The 17,269-nt window shown below is 43.6% G+C and overlaps 1 pseudogene; it reads right to left on the bottom strand.

Annotated features, from left to right (window-relative positions):
• Window positions 1-1,333: 1,333 nt before the first annotated feature.
• Window positions 1,334-16,318, bottom strand: LOC112068217 (cartilage matrix protein-like; annotated as a pseudogene).
• Between the last annotated feature and the right edge of the window lie 951 nt (window positions 16,319-17,269).

The following is a 17,269-nucleotide window of genomic DNA, read 5'->3' as shown; positions in this document are numbered from 1 at the left end:
AAAATAGCATGAGATTAGCTATAAAACTGCACATTTTTCTCTCTTTCCCATGGAAGAAAAATGACTCCACTCAGAACTGTGCTACACAACTGGCAGGCATACTGTATGTACAACATTGCAGCTGGTTGTAGTGGCTTTGAGGTCTTGTGAAATTGCTATATAAATAAATACCACCCATTACAAAACAATGGTGAGGTAAAAGGATATGTTTGCTGGTCAGCTCCTGTATGGTGAACTGCATCTTCATCTGGAAGGCAATCTGAGCCTCACACATGCACTCGTTTTCACTCAGCTTATTCCCACTCATCTCGTTCGCATCCTCTGAAAGAGACATCAGTGGCAGAAGTGAACCATGAATAAATTGTACATTTCTATACGGAAATGTACATTAAGCAACTCTAGTTACCATTAAACAAGTTATAGCTAACAAGTTGATAGGCTACTCAGTATTACACAGTAAAGTGTAATAACGTGACACTTTATCCACACTTAGGAATCTATTAGAACCCTGTTCCATATTGGTTACAAGGAAACAAATTGTGGAGTTACAAATTCCTACCAAATATTATAATTACCTGTTACTACGTGGTTTTGGCGCAACTTAATGAAAAGTGTGACAACTAGTTGACTTAATGTGAAGTCAATACTACAAATACAGACATTGCATACAGTCAAGTGGTGTCAAGTACTTAGTCAATGATCAGGTGAAGCTTTTTTGATCGTTGAGGGGAAGTCCGTGGTAAATCAATTGGGTTTTGCAAAAGGTTAGCAATCACTTTAAGGCTTTAACCAAGGCAGTGGGCCAGCCATTCATTCAAGCACTTGTTCATCATAACACAAACCCATTGTCCCTCTCCGGCCTCTAGGTCATCAGGCTGCTGATTATCCTGCACACCTGTCACCCTCGTCTTGCGCACCAGCGCCTCATGACACTCACCTGGACTCCATCCCCTCCTTGATTATCTTCCCTATATCTGCCACTCCCCTTGGTGCTTTCCTCAGGTGTTATTGACTCTGTTTTCATGTCAGGGGGTTGCTTGTGTTTCGTGTTCATCGTTTATTTTATTTATTGAAACACTCCCTGAACCTGCTTACCGACTCTCAGCGCACTCGTTACACCCATCTTCTAATAGTTCATATACTTCGATTTCCAAGTTCTCCCGAAGATTTGAAGCAAACCATAGGTGACGGCATGCCATTTGAGATACCCAGGCATCGGTCCAACAAACGCATGAGGCCAAAAACAAGTCAGACGGCCGAGCTCCTTCGTGTCCTTTTCCTGTGTCTAAATCCTCTTCCGCTAGCAGCTAGCTCATGCCGTACCTCCCTATGCTCATCCATTTCCTTCTTCCTTACTTTGGCGCAACTTGCTCTTTAAGGTGTGAGCTATGGAGTCGATGGTGCCAAAGTTGGCCAAGTGAAAGTAATGCTGGCTGTTGGGCACAGAGGCTATCTCCTGGAGCTCTCTCTCCTCTGTTTTAACAACACCGACTGTGTATATCTCCACACCTGGGGAAAGATAGGAGGACAGGACAAGGTTTTAGACAAACCCAAAACTGAGGTAGGGTAGATGCAGGGTTGGGGAGTAATGGATTACATGTAATGGATTACAAAAAAACGGTAACTGTAATCCATTACGTTACCAGCAAAAAATATTGTAATCCGACTACAGATACTTTTGAACATTTAACATTTAACATTTAAGTCATTTAGCAGACGCTCTTATCCAGAGCGACTTACAAGTTGGTGCATTCACCTTATGATGTCCAGTGGAACAACCACTTTACAATAGTGCATCTAACTCTAAGGGGGGGGGTTAGAAGGATTACTTTATCCTATCCTAGGTATTCCTTAAAGAGGTGGGGTTTCAGGTGTCTCCGGAAGGTGGTGATTGATTCCGCTGACCTGGCGTCGTGGGGGAGTTTGTTCCACCATTGGGGTGCCAGAGCAGCGAACAGTTTTGACTGGGCTGAGCGGGAGCTGTACTTCCTCAGAGGTAGGACGAGCAGGCCAGAGGTGGAGAACGCAGTGCCCTTGTTTGGGTGTAGGGCCTGATCAGAGCCTGAAGTACGGAGGTGCCGTTCCCCTCACAGCTCCGTAGGCAAGCACCATGGTCTTGTAGCGGATGCAGCTTCAACTGGAAGCCAGTGGAGAAGCGGAGAGCGGGTGACGTGAGAGAACTTGGGAAGGTTGAACACCAGACGGGCTGCCCGTTCTGGATGAGTTGTACGGGTTAATCGCACAGGCAGGGAGCCCAGCCAACAGCGAGTTGCAGTAATCCAGACGGGAGATGACAAGTGCCTGGATTAGGACCTGCGCCGCTTCCTGTGTGAGGCAGGTGTACTCTGCGAATGTTGTAGAGCATGAACCTACAGGAACGGGTCACCGCCTGATGTTGGTTGAGAACGACAGGGTGTTGTCCAGGATCACGCCAAGGTTCTTAGCGCTCTGGGAGGAGGACACAATGGAGTTGTCAACCGTGATGGCAAGATCAATGGAACGGCAGTCCTTCCCCGGGAGGAAGAGCAGCTCCGTCTTGCCGAGGTTCAGCTTAGGTGTGATCCGTCATCCACACTGATATGTCTGCCAGACATGCAGAGATGCGATTCGCCACCTGGTTATCAAGAAGGGGAAAGAGAAGATGAATTGTGTGTCGTCTGCATAGCAATGATAGGAGAGACCATGTGAGGATATGACAGAGCCAAGTGACTTGGTGTATAGCGAGAATAGAGAGGACCTAGAACAGAGCCCTGGGGACACCATGTGAGAGCACGTGGTGCGGAGACAGATTCTCACCACGCCACCTGGTAGGAGCGACCTGTCAGTAGGACGCAATCCAAGCGTGGGCCGCCGGAGATGCCCAACTCGGAGAGGGTGGAGAGGAGGATTCTGATGGTTCACAGTATCAAAGGCAGCCCATAGGTCTAGAAGGATGAGAGCAGAGGAGAGAGAGTTAGCTTTAGCATGCGGAGCGCCTCCGTGACACAGAGAAGAGCAGTCTCAGTTAATGACTAGTCTAACCCTGATGATTTGGATCAAAAGGTCATTCTGAGAGATAGCAGGAGAGCTGCGCAAGGACGGCACGTTCAAGAGTTTTATAGAGAAAAGAAAGAAGGGATACTGGTCTGTAGTTGTTGACATCAGAGGGATCGAGTGTAGGGTTTTTTCAGAAGGGGTGCAAACTCTCGCTCTCTTTAAGGCGGAAGGGACGTACCAGCGGTCAAGGATGATTGATGAGCAGAGGTGAGGTAAGAGGAAGGTCTCCGGAAATGGTCTGGAGAAGAGAGGAGGGATAGGTCAAGCGGGCAGGTTCGTTTGCGGCGGCCGTCACAAGGCGCAGAATTTCATCTGGAGAGAGAGGGAGAAAGAGGTCAAAGCACAGGGTAGGACAGTGTAGCAGAGAACCAGCGGTGTCGTTTGACTTAGCAAACGAGGATCGATGTCGTTCGACCTTCTTTTCAAAATGGTTGACGAAGTCATCCGCAGAGAGGAGGAGGGGAGGAGGATTCAGGAGGGAGGAGAAGGTGCAAAGCTTCCTAGGGTTAGAGCAGATGCTTGGAATTTAGAGTGTAGAAAGTGGCTTTAGCAGCAGAGACAAAGAGGAGAATGTAGAGATGAGGGAGTGAAAGGATGCCAGTCCGCAGGGAGGCGAGTTTTCCTTCATTTCCGCTCGGCTGCCCGGACCCTGTTCTGTGAGCTCGCAATGAGTCGTCGAGCCACGGAGCCGGATGGACCGAGCCGGCCTGGAGGTGGGACATAGAGAGTCAAAGGATGTAGAAAGGGAGGAGAGGAGGGTTGAGGAGGCAGAATCAGGAGATAGGTTGGAGAAGTTTGCAGCAGGGGAGAGATGATAGGATAAGAGGAGAGAGTACGGGGGAGAAGAGCGAAGGTTGGGACGCCGTCCATACCATCCGAGTAGGCAGTTGGAAGTAATGCGACGAGAGAAAGGATACAAGGTAGTGTCAGAGACTTGGAGGGATTTCAATGAGATTAGTGGAAGAACAGCATCTAGTAAGATGAGGTCAAGCGTATTGCCTGCCTTTGAGTAGGGAAGGTAGAGTGAAGGTCAAAAGGGAAGATGGAAAGGAGCAGAGAGGAATGAGTCAAAGTAGACGTGGGAGTTAAGTCACCCCGAACTGATTGCCATCCTCAGGAAAGAGCTTATCAAGGCGTCAAGCTCATTGAAGAACTCTCCAAGGGAAGGGCGATAAATGAATAAGGAGTTAAGCTTGAAAGGCTGGTAACTGTGACAGCATGGAATTCAAAGGAGGCGATAGACAAGCATGGTCAGGAGAAAGAGAGAACTCACTTGGGAGAGATGAGGATCCCACCGTGCCACCACCCCGCTGACCAGAAGCTCTCAGGTGTGCGAGAACACGTGGGCAGACGAGGAGACGAAGCAGTAGGATAGCAGTGTTATACTTGTATCCATGTTCCGTCAGTGTCCAAGAAGTCGAGGGAAAACTGGAGGAAGCATAGGCTGAGATGAACTCTGCCTTGTTGGCCGCATCGGCAGTTCCAGAGGCTGCCGGAACCTGGAACTCCACTGGGTCGGCGCGCTGTGACCACCAGCAGCCCACGCGTATGAAGCGTTTGTATGTCTGTCAGAGAGAGAGAAAGAGGATAGACAGACACATAGTTGACAGGCTACAGAAGAGCTACGCTAATGCAAAGGAGATTGAATGACAAGGACTACACGTCTCGAATGTTCAGAAAGTTAAACTTATGTCAAGAAATCTTATGACTAAAAATAATACAGTGCTGCTGAAGTAGGCTAGCTAGCAGTGGCTGCGTTGTTGACTTAGTTTGAAAGTGTAGCTGGCTAGGTAGCCTCGGTAACTGCTAGGTAACCTCGACAATTACTCAAAAACTACACAATTATCTTGACAGCAAAGACAACTATGTAGCTAGCTAACACTACACTAACCAAGTCGTTCCGTTGTAATGTAATAGTCTCTACAGTGCTGCTATTCGGTAGACGGTAGACGTTGGCTAGCTGGCTAGCTGCTGGCTAGCTAGCAGTGTTTCCTATGTTAAGAGGGACGACAAATAGCTGCTAGCTAACCTCGGTAAATTACGATAATTACTGTAATCTACACAATTATCTTGGATGCCGACACAGAAGACAACTATGTAGCTAGCTAACACTACGCTAATCAAGTCGTTCCGTTGAATTAATAGTTTCTACAGTGCTGCTATTCGTAGACGTTGGCTAGCTGTTGGCTAGCTAGCTGAGTTCCTACGTTAAGGACGACAAATAGCTGGCTAGCTAACCTCGTAAATTAAGATAACACTCTAAAACTACACACTCTAAAACTACACAATTATATTGGATACGAAGACAGCAAAGACAACTATGTAGCTAGCTAACACTACACTAATCAAGTCGTTCCGTTGAGTGTAATAGTTTCTACAGTGCTGCTATTCGGTAGACGTGGACGTTGCGCTGTGCTAGCTGCTGGCCAGATAGCAGTGTTGACTACGTTAGGACGACGAATTACGATAATTACGCAATTATCTTTTATACAAAGACGGCTATGTAGCTAGCTAAGAAGAAATTGCTAAGATCAGACAAATCAAACCGTTGTACTATAATGAAATGTAATGAAAAGTTATACTACCTGCGGAGCGAAGTGCGAAATGCGACCGCTCGCTCCAACCCGGAAGTGCTTGAATGTTTGATGTTTTGAAAAACTAGATGATTATTTCAAGGGTTACTTTTAAATTCTGAAAGGAAGTTTGCGAGAAAGAAAAAAAAAATCGGACACTTCGTTTTCTCAATTTACATTCAAATTAGCATTGAAAACAGGCGCAAGTTTGTTCCACCTGAGCGAGTCTGACCACAAGTCAGAGACCACTATGATGACCACACCAAAGTGTTTGATGGATGCAGGAAAAGAGCAGGAATAGGCTTTTGTAGGCTACAGTCCAAGCTATATCTTCCAATGGTGCGACTGCTGTCGACATCCAAAGATTACCCAACTTGAATAAACGCTTGAAGGTAAGGATGACAGCAGTGGTGTATCTACGGCGATACGGATATCACTTATCATTGATATCTACATAGTGCATCGATGTGATTCACGCTTCTGCGCTCTCATTTAGCTATTTGCGCCTTACGGATTGTGATTGTTGTGGATGGCTGTTCACAAATTTAAATGTGTATTTGAACCCAATAATGGTTCAATTCAAGAAGTTTAAGATGCCTACCAATCATTGTTTTTGAAACCAGTGGACAGCCAGTGAAAATGTACAGGTATAGTACATGGTCTCATGGTGTGACAGTTGAACAAACTCATAAGGCTTTCAATGGATATACATATACCCATCTTGAAGAATCAATGATATATAATAATATATAATATATATATATATATTATATATATATATTTATATATATAGACGAATCAATGGATATACTGATATATCTATTATTCTTGGAAGAATATAACTTAGAAATGCCTCATGAGCTTTGTTCAACTTCAACCCAAAATATAAATTAGTTTTTCTCCAATATTTGTAAACATTGTAAATGTAAACAAACACTGTATAGCTTCATAACATGGTTAAAACATAATTGTAATATTATGGATGGTCAGCCCTTGCATCCATAGCTCTGTCTATTAATTCGAGAGTGGTTACATTTCTAACGCCCATCCCTCAGGCTTTACCAAAACATAGGCGGGGCGACAGTTTTGTTATTGTTTCCATCTGTGGATTTCCCTTTTAAACAGCTGTATATTATCAAGATATCAAAGAACACCAACAAAAAGGAACAATAGGCCTACAGCAAATGCAGCACATGCATTAATTTTTCACGTGTAAAAGCACTTCTAGTAGTGCTCAAACATGCCATTCCCTGAGCGCAGCATTTATTTTTCAACTCAAATCAATGACGCCAATCAGTCGTCCATGACAACAAAATCATAAACAGGAGAGTAGGGCTGTCTAATTAGTCCTGATTGAGGTCATGCTCAGGTAAAACAATTTGGTTAATCTATACTCCATATTTCCAAGTCCTATTCTGAAGATCAAGGTATACATTTATTGGAATGACTGCAATTCTCATAACTTTGGTTTTAAATGAATATATAATTTAATTGTATTATTACATGTAGTAGAAACGAGAGGTTAGAAGAAAACCTACATAACCAACCCATGAAGTAAAATTTTACATCCACTACCCGTCAAAAGTTTAAAGGGTTTTTTTCTTTACTTTTTCTACATTGTAGAATAATAGTGAAGACATTAAAACTATGAAATAACACATATGGAATCATGTAGTAACCAAAAAATCGAAATATATTTTATATTTGAGATTCTTCAAAGTAGCCACCCTTTGCCTTGATGACAGCTTTGCACATTCTTGGCATTCTCTCAACCAGCTTCACCTGGAATGGTTTTCAACAGTTTTAACTTCTCTAGGATATGTGGGACGCTAACGTCCCACTTGGCCAAAAGCCAGTAAAAATGCAGAGCGCCAAATTTAAATATATTACTATAAAAATCTAACTTTCATGAAATCACACGTGAAAGACACCAAATTAAAGCTACACATGTTGTGAATCCAGCCAACATGTCTGATTTCAAAAAGGATTTACGGCAAAAGCACACCAAAAGATTATGTTAGGTCAGTACATAGCCACAGAAAAAAACAGCAATTTTTCCAGACAAAGAGAGGAGTAACAAAAAGCAGAAATAGAGATAAAATGTTACACAATACATGTATGTTTTCTTCGGTAAAGTTCATATTTATATCCGAAAAAAAGCCAGAGAAAATGCAGAGTGACAAATTCAAATTAATTACTATGAAAATTACTATAAAAATCTAACTTTCATTAAATCACACATGAAAGACACCAAATTAAAGCTACACTGGTTGTGAATCCAGCCAACATGTCAGAATTCAAATAGGCTTTTCGGCGAAAGCAAACGATGCTACTGTATTATCTGAGGATAGCAAAATAGTAAACAAAGACAGAGAAGCATATTTCAACCCTGCAGGCGCGACACAAAACGCAGAAATAAAAATATAATTCATGCCTTACCTTTGACAAGCTTCTGTTGTTGGCACTCCAATATGTCCCATAAACATCACAAATGGTCCTTTTGTTCGATTAATACCGTCCGTCGATATATATCCAAAATGTCCATTTATTTGGCGCGTTTGATCCAGAAAAACACCGCTTCCAAATTGCTCAAACGTGACTACAAAATATCTCAAAGGTTACCTGTAAACTTTGCCAAAAAATGTCAAACTACTTTTGTAATACAACTTTAGGTATTTTTTTACATTAATAATTGATAAAATTGAAGACGGGAACATCTGTGTTCAATACAGGATTAAAACCAACTATAGCCAGTTTTCTGGTCACGCGCTTCTATCTAACAGGATACTTAATGTGACTCTCGTTCAAGATGGCCTTACTTCTTTATTACACAAAGGAATAACCTCAACCAATTTCTCAAGACTGTTGACATCCAGTGGAAGCGGTAGGAACTGCAAGCAGGTCCCTTAGAAATCTGGTTTCCCAATGAAATATCTTCGAAAAGAGAGTGACATAAAAAAAAAATCTGAATTGTTTGTCCTCGGGGTTTCGCCTGCTAAATAAGTTCTGTTATACTCACAGACATGATTCAAACAGTTTTAGAAACTTCAGAGTGTTTTCTATCCAAATCTACTAACAATATGCATATATTATCTTCTGGGGATGAGTGGCTGGCAGTTGAATTTGGGTATGCTTTTCATCCAAACGTGAAAATGCTGCCCCCTATCTTAGAGAAGTTAAGGGAGCTCCTACATATACTGAGCACTTGTTGGCTGCTTTTACTTCACTATGTGGTCCGACTCATCACAACCACCGACAATCATCAACATCTCACAAAGACAAGGGGGTTGGAACTAAAAATCTCAAATTTGGACTCCAAACCAAAGGTCAAATTTCCCCCGTCAAATGTCCATTGCTCATGTTTCTTGGCCAAAGCATGTCTATTCTTATTATTGGTGTCCATAAGTAGTATTTTCTTTACAGCAATTCGACCATGAAGTCCTGATTCACACAGTCTCTGTGTTAACTCTGTGAAGCATTTATTTGGGCTGCAATTTCTGAGGATGGTAACTCGAATGATCTTATCCTCTGCAGCAGAGGTTACTCCGGGTCTTCCATTCCTGTGGCGGTCCTCATGAGAGGTAGTTTCATCATAGCACTTGATGGTTTTTGCGACTGCACTTGAAGAAACTTTCAAAGTTCTTGACATTTTCCATTTTGGCTGACCTTCATGTAATGATGGACTGTCATTTCTCTTTGCTTATTTGAGCTGTTCTCGCCATAATATGGACTTGGTCTGTTACCAAATAGGGCTGTCTTCTGTATACCCCCATACCTTGTCACAACACAACTGATTGGCTCAAACGCACGAAGAAAATAAATTCCACAACTTTTGAGGCAGCACACCTGTTAATTGAATTGCATTCCAGGTGACTACCTCATGAAGCTGATTGAGAGAATGCCAAGAGTGTGCTAAGCTGTCATCAAGGCAAAGGGTGGCTTTTTGAAGAATCTCAAATATAAAATATATTTTGATTTGTTTAACACTTTCTTGGTTACTACAGGACTCCATATGTGCTATTTCATAGATTTGATGTCTTCACTATTATTCTACAATGTAGAAAATAGTCAAAAATAAAGAAAAACCCTTGAATGAGTAAGTGTTCTAAAACCTTTGACCGGTAGTGTATGGCCAGCTATGTAAACTTTAACATTGATTTATCTTGCAATATATGTTGTTCAATTGGTAASATAATTTTTTTTATTCTTTAGATGGCTCTTAAGGTTAAAGTAATCTTACGTTACTGAGTTTGGGAAATTCAAAAGTTACGTTACTGATTACAATTTTGGAAGGGCAACTACTAACTGTAACGGATTGTGGACTACAGGAAAAAGAGAACCGAGCACTTCCACATTCTCATCGACGGGGCTGCAGTAGAGCAGGTTGAGAGCTTCAAGTTCCTTGGCGTCCACATCACCAACAAACTAACATGGTCCAAGCACACCAAGACAGTCGTGAAGAGGGCACGACAAAACCTATTACCCATTAGAGGAGACTGAAAAGATTTGGCATGGGTCCTCAGATCCTCAAAAGGTTCTAGAGCTGCACCATCGAGAGTATTCTGACTGGTTGCAAGACTGCCTGGTATGGCAACTGCTCGGCTTCCGACCGCAAGGCACTACAGAGGGTAGTGCCAACAGCCCAGTACATCACTGGGGCCAAGCTTCCTGCCATGCAGGACCTCTATACCAGGCGGTGTCAGAGGAAGGCCCTAAAAGTTGTCAAAGACTCCAGCCACCCTAGTCATAGACTGTTCTCTCTACTACCACACGGCAACCGGTACCGGAGCGTCAAGGCTAGGTCCAAGAGGCTTCAAAACAGCTTCTACCTCCAAGCCATAAGACTCCTGAACATCTAATCAAATGGTTACCCAGACTATTTTCACTGCCCCCCCCCCTCTCCCCCTCTTTTACACCGCTACTACTCTCTGTTGTTATCATCTATGCATAGTCACTTTAATAACTCCACCTACATGTAGATATTACCTCAACTAACCGGTGCCCCCGCATATTGACTCTGTACCGGTACCCCACTGTATATAGTCTCACTATTGTTATTTTACTGCTGCTCTTTAATTACTTTTTTTTTTTTTTCTTATCCATATTTTTTAAACTGTATTGTTGGTTAGGCCTCGTACAGTGGCTTGCGAAAGTATTCAACCCCCTTGGCATTTTTCCTATTTTCTTGCCTTACAACCTGGAATTAAAATTTATTTTTGGATCATTTGATTTACACAACATGCCTACCACTTTGAAGATGCAAAATATGTTTTATTGTGAAACAAACAAGAATTAAGACAAATAAACCAAACTTGAGCATGCATAACTATTCACCCAAACAAAGTCAATATTTTATAGAGCCACCTTTTGCAGCAATTACAGCTGCAAGTCTCTTGGGGTATATCTCCATAAGCTTGGCACATCTAGCCATTGGGATTTTTGCCCATCCTTTAAGGCAAAACTGCTCCATCTCCTTCAAGTTAGATGGGTTCTGATGGTGCACAGCAATCTTTAAGTCATACCACAAATTCTCAATTGAATTGAGGTCTGGGCTTTGACTAGGCCATTCCAAGACATTTAAATGTTCCCTCTCAAACCACTCAAGTGTTGCTTTAGCAGTATGCTTAGGGTCATTGTCCTGCTGGAAGGTGAACCTCCGTCCCAGTCTCAAATCTCTGGAAGACTGAAACAGGTTTCCCTCAAGAATTTCCCTGTATTTAGCGTCATCCATCATTCCTTCTGACCAGTTTCCCAGTCCCTGCCAAAGAAAAACATCCTCACAGCATAATGCTGCCACCACCATGCTTCACTGTGGGGATGGTGTTCTCCAGGAGATGATCGGTGTTGGGTTTGCGCCAGACATAGCATTTTCCTTGATGGCCAAAAAGCAACATTTTTGTCTCATCTGACCAGAGTACCTTCTTCCATATGTTTGGTTTTCGCCAAAAAGCATGTGGGAGACTCCCCAAATGTGTTTGCTTATTTTTTTCTTCAAGAAATGGCTTTTTTCTGGTCACTCTTCCGTAAAGCCCAGCTCTGTGGAGTGTACGGCTTAAAGTGTTCCTATGGACAGATACTACAATCTCAGCTGTGGAGCTTTTGAGCTCCTTCAGGGTTATCTTTGGTCTCTTCGTTGCCTCTCTGTTTAATGCCCTCATTGCCTGGTCTGTGAGTTTTGGTGGGCGGCCCTCTCTTGGCAGGTCTGTTGTTGTGCCATATTCTTTCCATTTTTAACAATGAATTTAATGGTGCTCCGTGGGATGTTCAAAGTTTCTGATCTTTTTTTATAACCCAACCCTGATCTGTACTTCTCCACAACTTTGTCCCTGACCTGTTTGGAGAGCTCCTTGGTCTTCATGGTGCTGCTTGCTTGGTGGTGCCCCTTGCTTAGTGGTGTTGCGGACTCTGGGGCTTTCAGAACAGGTGTATATATACTCAGATCATGTGACACTTAGATTGCACACAGGTGGACTTTATTATGTGACTTCTGAAGGTAATTGGTTGCACCAGATCTTATTTCAGGGCTTCATAGCAAAGGGCGTGAATACATATGCATGTACCATTTTTTAGAATTTAGACTATTTTGTGTATGTCCATTACATAAAATCCAAATAAAAATCCATTTAAATTACAGGTTGTCATGCAACAAAATAGGAAACACGCCAAGGGGGAATAATACATTTGCAAGGCTCTGTAAGTAAGCATTTTACTGTAAGGTCTACTACACCTGTTGTATTCGGTGCATGTGACTAATACAATTTGATTTGATTCCATTTAGAAAGTAACCTACCCAACCCTGGGTAGATGATACATGGGATGGGACGTCTAAGGATTACAGAGCTATGGAATGAGGAAACATGCATTTATATAAAACACTCGAGTGGGGGGGACAACTGCCTTTACATTTGGAGGGGAAGATATCTGGAGTCATTTTAGAGTTTTACAACTTCTGAAATGTTACACTCAAAATGGTGTCAGGACCTCATGAGTGGCGCAGCGGTCTAAGGCACTGCAGTGCTTGAGGCGTAACTACAGATCCGGGTTCGATCCCGGGCTGTGTCACAACCGGTCGTGACTGGGAGACGCACAAGTGACATGAGGCGACGCACAATTGGCCCAGCATCGTCCGGGTTAGGGGAGGGTTTGGCCATCGTGCTCTAGCGACTCCTGTGGCGGGCCGGGTGCATGCACGCTGACACGGTCGCCAGTTGTACGGTGTTTCCTCTGACACATTGGTGCGGCTGGCTTCCGGGTTAAGCGGGCACTGTGTCAAGAAGTGGTGTGGCTTGGCAGGGTCATGTTTCGGAGGACACATACATTATACTGTGTAAGAAAAAGGGGCCTTTGAGGTTCCTGGCGTGCTCAGAGATGTCGTCTTTCGACTGTCCCGAGGCACGTTGGCTGACATTGGCCTGGCGCCCTCTCCCTCGGTGAAGCTCCTATCCAACAGGTGGTGCAGGGCCAGACCGGTCATGGAGCCCTTGGCTGAACACCTCTCACCGCCTCCTTCAAAGCTTTGTCAGTCCGGTGCTGGTTTAAGGTGAACTCGGTCCGGACTTGGCTGCAGTACTGGATCAGGCCGACCTGTACAGCGCCAGGGCCGACTTGGAGCAAGTCCACCAGATGCACCACGAAACGCTTCACCAGCTTAAAGTTGTCAGGGTGGATGCTCTTGGAGCTGTTGATGAGCAAGATCAGGTCGAGTTCCGGCCCTGCAGCCCGAGCTACTCTACAGCTCCATGGGTGCGAATGCTAAAGAAGCCACGCCGACACGTCACAACAAACTCAGCATGTATTAGCCGTAGAGTGAAGTGGGGACCTTAGCTAGCAAAGCTGGCATAACCGCATTAGATAGTGGCATGCAGTGCTTGACTTCGGCAGGAAGTCAAGTAAAAATATTGCGATGTTCCGGCACCTAAATATAAAACAGTACCAGCACCCAAAATGAGCACCGGCACATATTTCAATCTACTTCATGCACTGGGCATGCATATCATAACAGCAGCGTTTAGGTTTTCTAGCCCATCAATTCTGGAATAAAGGGACACCAACTGTTCAAACCTGATCCATTATGGTATTGCAAAGAACCTGCTGCCAAGTGTAAACATAAGACAAAATCTTACACATTAATTCTTTGCCCTTTCCTTTCTCTATTACACAATTAATACAGCAGAAACTTTCACTACACAAAAAAAAATTTGGGTAACACTTTATTTCAATAGTACCTACATAAGGAATTCATAATGCATTCATAGCTCATACATAACACATTCATAAACAGTACATAAGCATTTCATAATATACTTATGGCAACAATCGCAAGTTGAAATCTGCAATATAAGCAATATTCCTGTGACATAACAGAACAATCTACCTGTGGCTGTTGGCATGAGCATTTATTAAATGATTGCTTGTAAAAGGGTTATTCATGGATATGAATGTGTTATGAAGTCCTTATGTAGGTACCTGTCAAACAAAGTGATACCCACATTCCCGATAAAGGCTTGTGGTCCTTACGTGCACATGTTTTCTTGTCCGCATTCAGTGTATAGCCATCTCGACACTTGCAGGTGTACGAGTTGTTGTTCTTGACACACATGTGGTTGCAGTCGTGTCCCAAGACACAGGCATCCACACCTGTAAACAAACATCCTCACAGCTGATTGGCTTAGTCTGACAAAATCATCAACGTGAACAGGAATAATCCGTTTTGGATTCATGCAAATGACCAATTACCTTCTAATTGGTCAGTTAGGGGTTATCATACGGAATCTAATCAAAGATTGCTGTTACACATTAAATGTTGACATAATTATTATTCTATGATTTGCGTACCTAACACATGAATCAATGTTTTTTGGGTACAGGTGCACAACACCATCACAACATCTGCTGGTTTCCATTCTTGATTTTTAACCAACAACTAGTTTCGACCTGAGAAACCAGATATGTGTATTTCCTGGGTGATCAATAACATGAGTTGATCAAGTAGGTGTCAAGGAAGACACACAAATCAGCTGGACTTTGGCCCTGAAGGGATTGTACACCCATGTTATAGGAGGACATAACATGACTTTGCCTGTCGATCTCCAAAAGTCAGTCAATACGGAACATTTCAAGAACTTTGAACGTTTCTTCTAGTGCCGTCGCAAAACCATCAAGCGCTATGATGAAACTGGCTCTTATGAGGACCGCCACAGGAAAGGAAGACCCAGAGTTACCTCTGCTGCAGAGGATACGTTCATTAGAGTTACCAGCCTCAGAAATTGCAGCCCAAATAAATGCTTCACAAGAGTTCAAGTAACAGACACATCTCAACATCGACTATTCAGAGGAGACTGCTTGAATCAGGCCTTCATGGTCAAATTGCTGAAAATAAATCACTACTACAGGACACCAATAAAAAGAAGGGACTTGCTTGGGCCAATAAATCTGTCCTTTGGTCTGATGAGTCCAAATTTGAGATTTTTGGTTCCAAACGCAGTGTCTTTGTGAGACGTGGTGTAGGTGAACCGATGATCTATTCATGTGTGGTTCCCACCGTGAAGCATGGAGGAGGATGGTTTTTGCGACTGCACTTGAAGAAACTTTCAAAGTTCTTGAAATGTTCCGGATTGACTGACCTTCATGTCTTAAAATAATGATGGACTTGGTCTTTTACCAAATAGGGCTATCTTCTGTATACCACTCCTACCATGTCATAACAACTGATTGGCTTAAACGCATTAAGAAAGAAAATCCACAAATTAACTTTTAACAAGGCACACCTGTTATTTTAAATGCATTCTGTGTGACTACCTCATGAAGCTGGTTGAGAGAATGCCAAGAATGTGCAAATCTGTCATAAAACAAATGGTTACTACATGATTCCATATGTGTTACTTCATAGTTTTGATGTCTTCACTATTATTCTACAGTGTAGAAAATAGTAAAAATTAAGAAAAACACTGGAATGAGTAGGTGTGGCCAAACTTTTGACCGGAACTGTATGTGTAGTGTAATTATTGTTTATTGATGTTTTCATGCAGGGTTCATCTGCAAAAGAAACCATGGTCTCAGCATGACTCCCTACTTAAATACGGATGAAATAAATACAAAAATTGCCTCACTCTCTTACCACACAGGGTTTCCCTGAACTTGGATGTGAGCTTCTCAATGACGCCATAGGTCTCCACGTAAAACACGTGTTCATCCAGGGGCAGACTGGCCATGAGACGCAGGGACTTCATGTCCGCCCTGTCCACCCCCACTGCGTAGATCTCGATGCCCGCCGCCCTCGCTGCCGCGGCCACCTCCTCCACCGTGTCCTGGGGACGTCCATCGGTTACGATGATGGCCACCTTGGCAATGTTCTTGTTAGCTAGCCGGGAGCCTGACTCCTCAGTGAAGGTCTCCTCCATGGCCGTCTTGATAGCCAGGCCAGTCATTGTACCAGCAGCTAGAGATTTGATGCGGCCCAGCGCTGCCTTCAGGCCTGCCTTGTCGAAGTGCGTCTTGAGAAGGAACTCGATCTTCACCGTGCTAGCGTAGTTCACGACGGCCACCCGCGTGGCATCCGAGCCAACGTCGAGGGTGTCGACCATGTCAGCCAGGAAGATTTTGACCTTCTCAAATTCTGCGGGGCGCACACTACGTGAACTGTCGATAATGAACACCAGGTCTAGGGGCCGACTTATGCAGTGGGTTCCTGCGAGGGAAAATTGAGACATTTGTTTTTACCACCGAGGGTGGAATAGTTTGCTCTACACACTTTGACAGAGAACTGCTAATCAGAGTTCCTCTGTCACATCTACTGTGTCAAACACATTCAGGCTTCACATTCAGGTCTGGAGTTGCTGAGGGTTTTAGCAAGTCAGCTTGATATGTTTTACTGGTGAGTTTACTAGGTGCTACTATTTCAGATATTTATTTTATTTATTTATTTTACCGTTATTTTACCAGGTAAGTTGACTGAGAACACGTTCTCATTTGCAGCAACGACCTGGGGAATAGTTACAGGGGAGAGGAGGGGGATGAATGAGCCAATTGTAAACTGGGGATTATTAGGTGACCGTGATGGTTGAGGGCCAGATTGGGAATTTAGCCAGGACACCGGGGTTAACACCCCTACTCTTACGATAAGTGCCATGGGATCTTTAATGACCTCAGAGAGTCAGGACACCCGTTTAACGTCCCATCCGAAAGACGGCACCCTACACAGAACAGTGTCCCCAATCACTGCCCTGGGGCATTGGGATCTTTGTTTAGACCAGAGGAAAGAGTGCCTCCTACTGGCCCTCCAACACCACTTCCAGCAGCACCTGGTCTCCCATCCAGGGACTGACCAGGACCAACCCTGCTTAGCTTCAGAAGCAAGCCAGCAGTGGTATGCAGGGTGGTATGCATGGATTGCATGGGAGCGTTAGTTTTAAGCAGGCAACCATTTATGCTTCAGTACACACAGCAATGATACTACAAACAGAAGTAAAAAGAACAGTTTTAAAAAGTCTGAAGAAAAAGTGGATGAAAGCTTAGTGAGAGAAGTTTCTGAACATTTCCGAGGAAAGTAAACATGGACACCAAACCAATTTCAATGTAATATAGTAAACCAAATAGAAGGTTCATGTTTACTTCTCTCAGGATTCACCTGCAGAGGAGGAAAAAACTACAGAATAGTGACT

This window comes from Salvelinus sp. IW2-2015, unplaced genomic scaffold (assembly GCF_002910315.2).
Source record: "Salvelinus sp. IW2-2015 unplaced genomic scaffold, ASM291031v2 Un_scaffold245, whole genome shotgun sequence".
Classification (NCBI taxonomy): domain Eukaryota; kingdom Metazoa; phylum Chordata; class Actinopteri; order Salmoniformes; family Salmonidae; genus Salvelinus; species Salvelinus sp. IW2-2015.
Note: the sequence above shows the minus strand (reverse complement) of the source record. Positions and strands in the feature narration are given on the sequence as shown.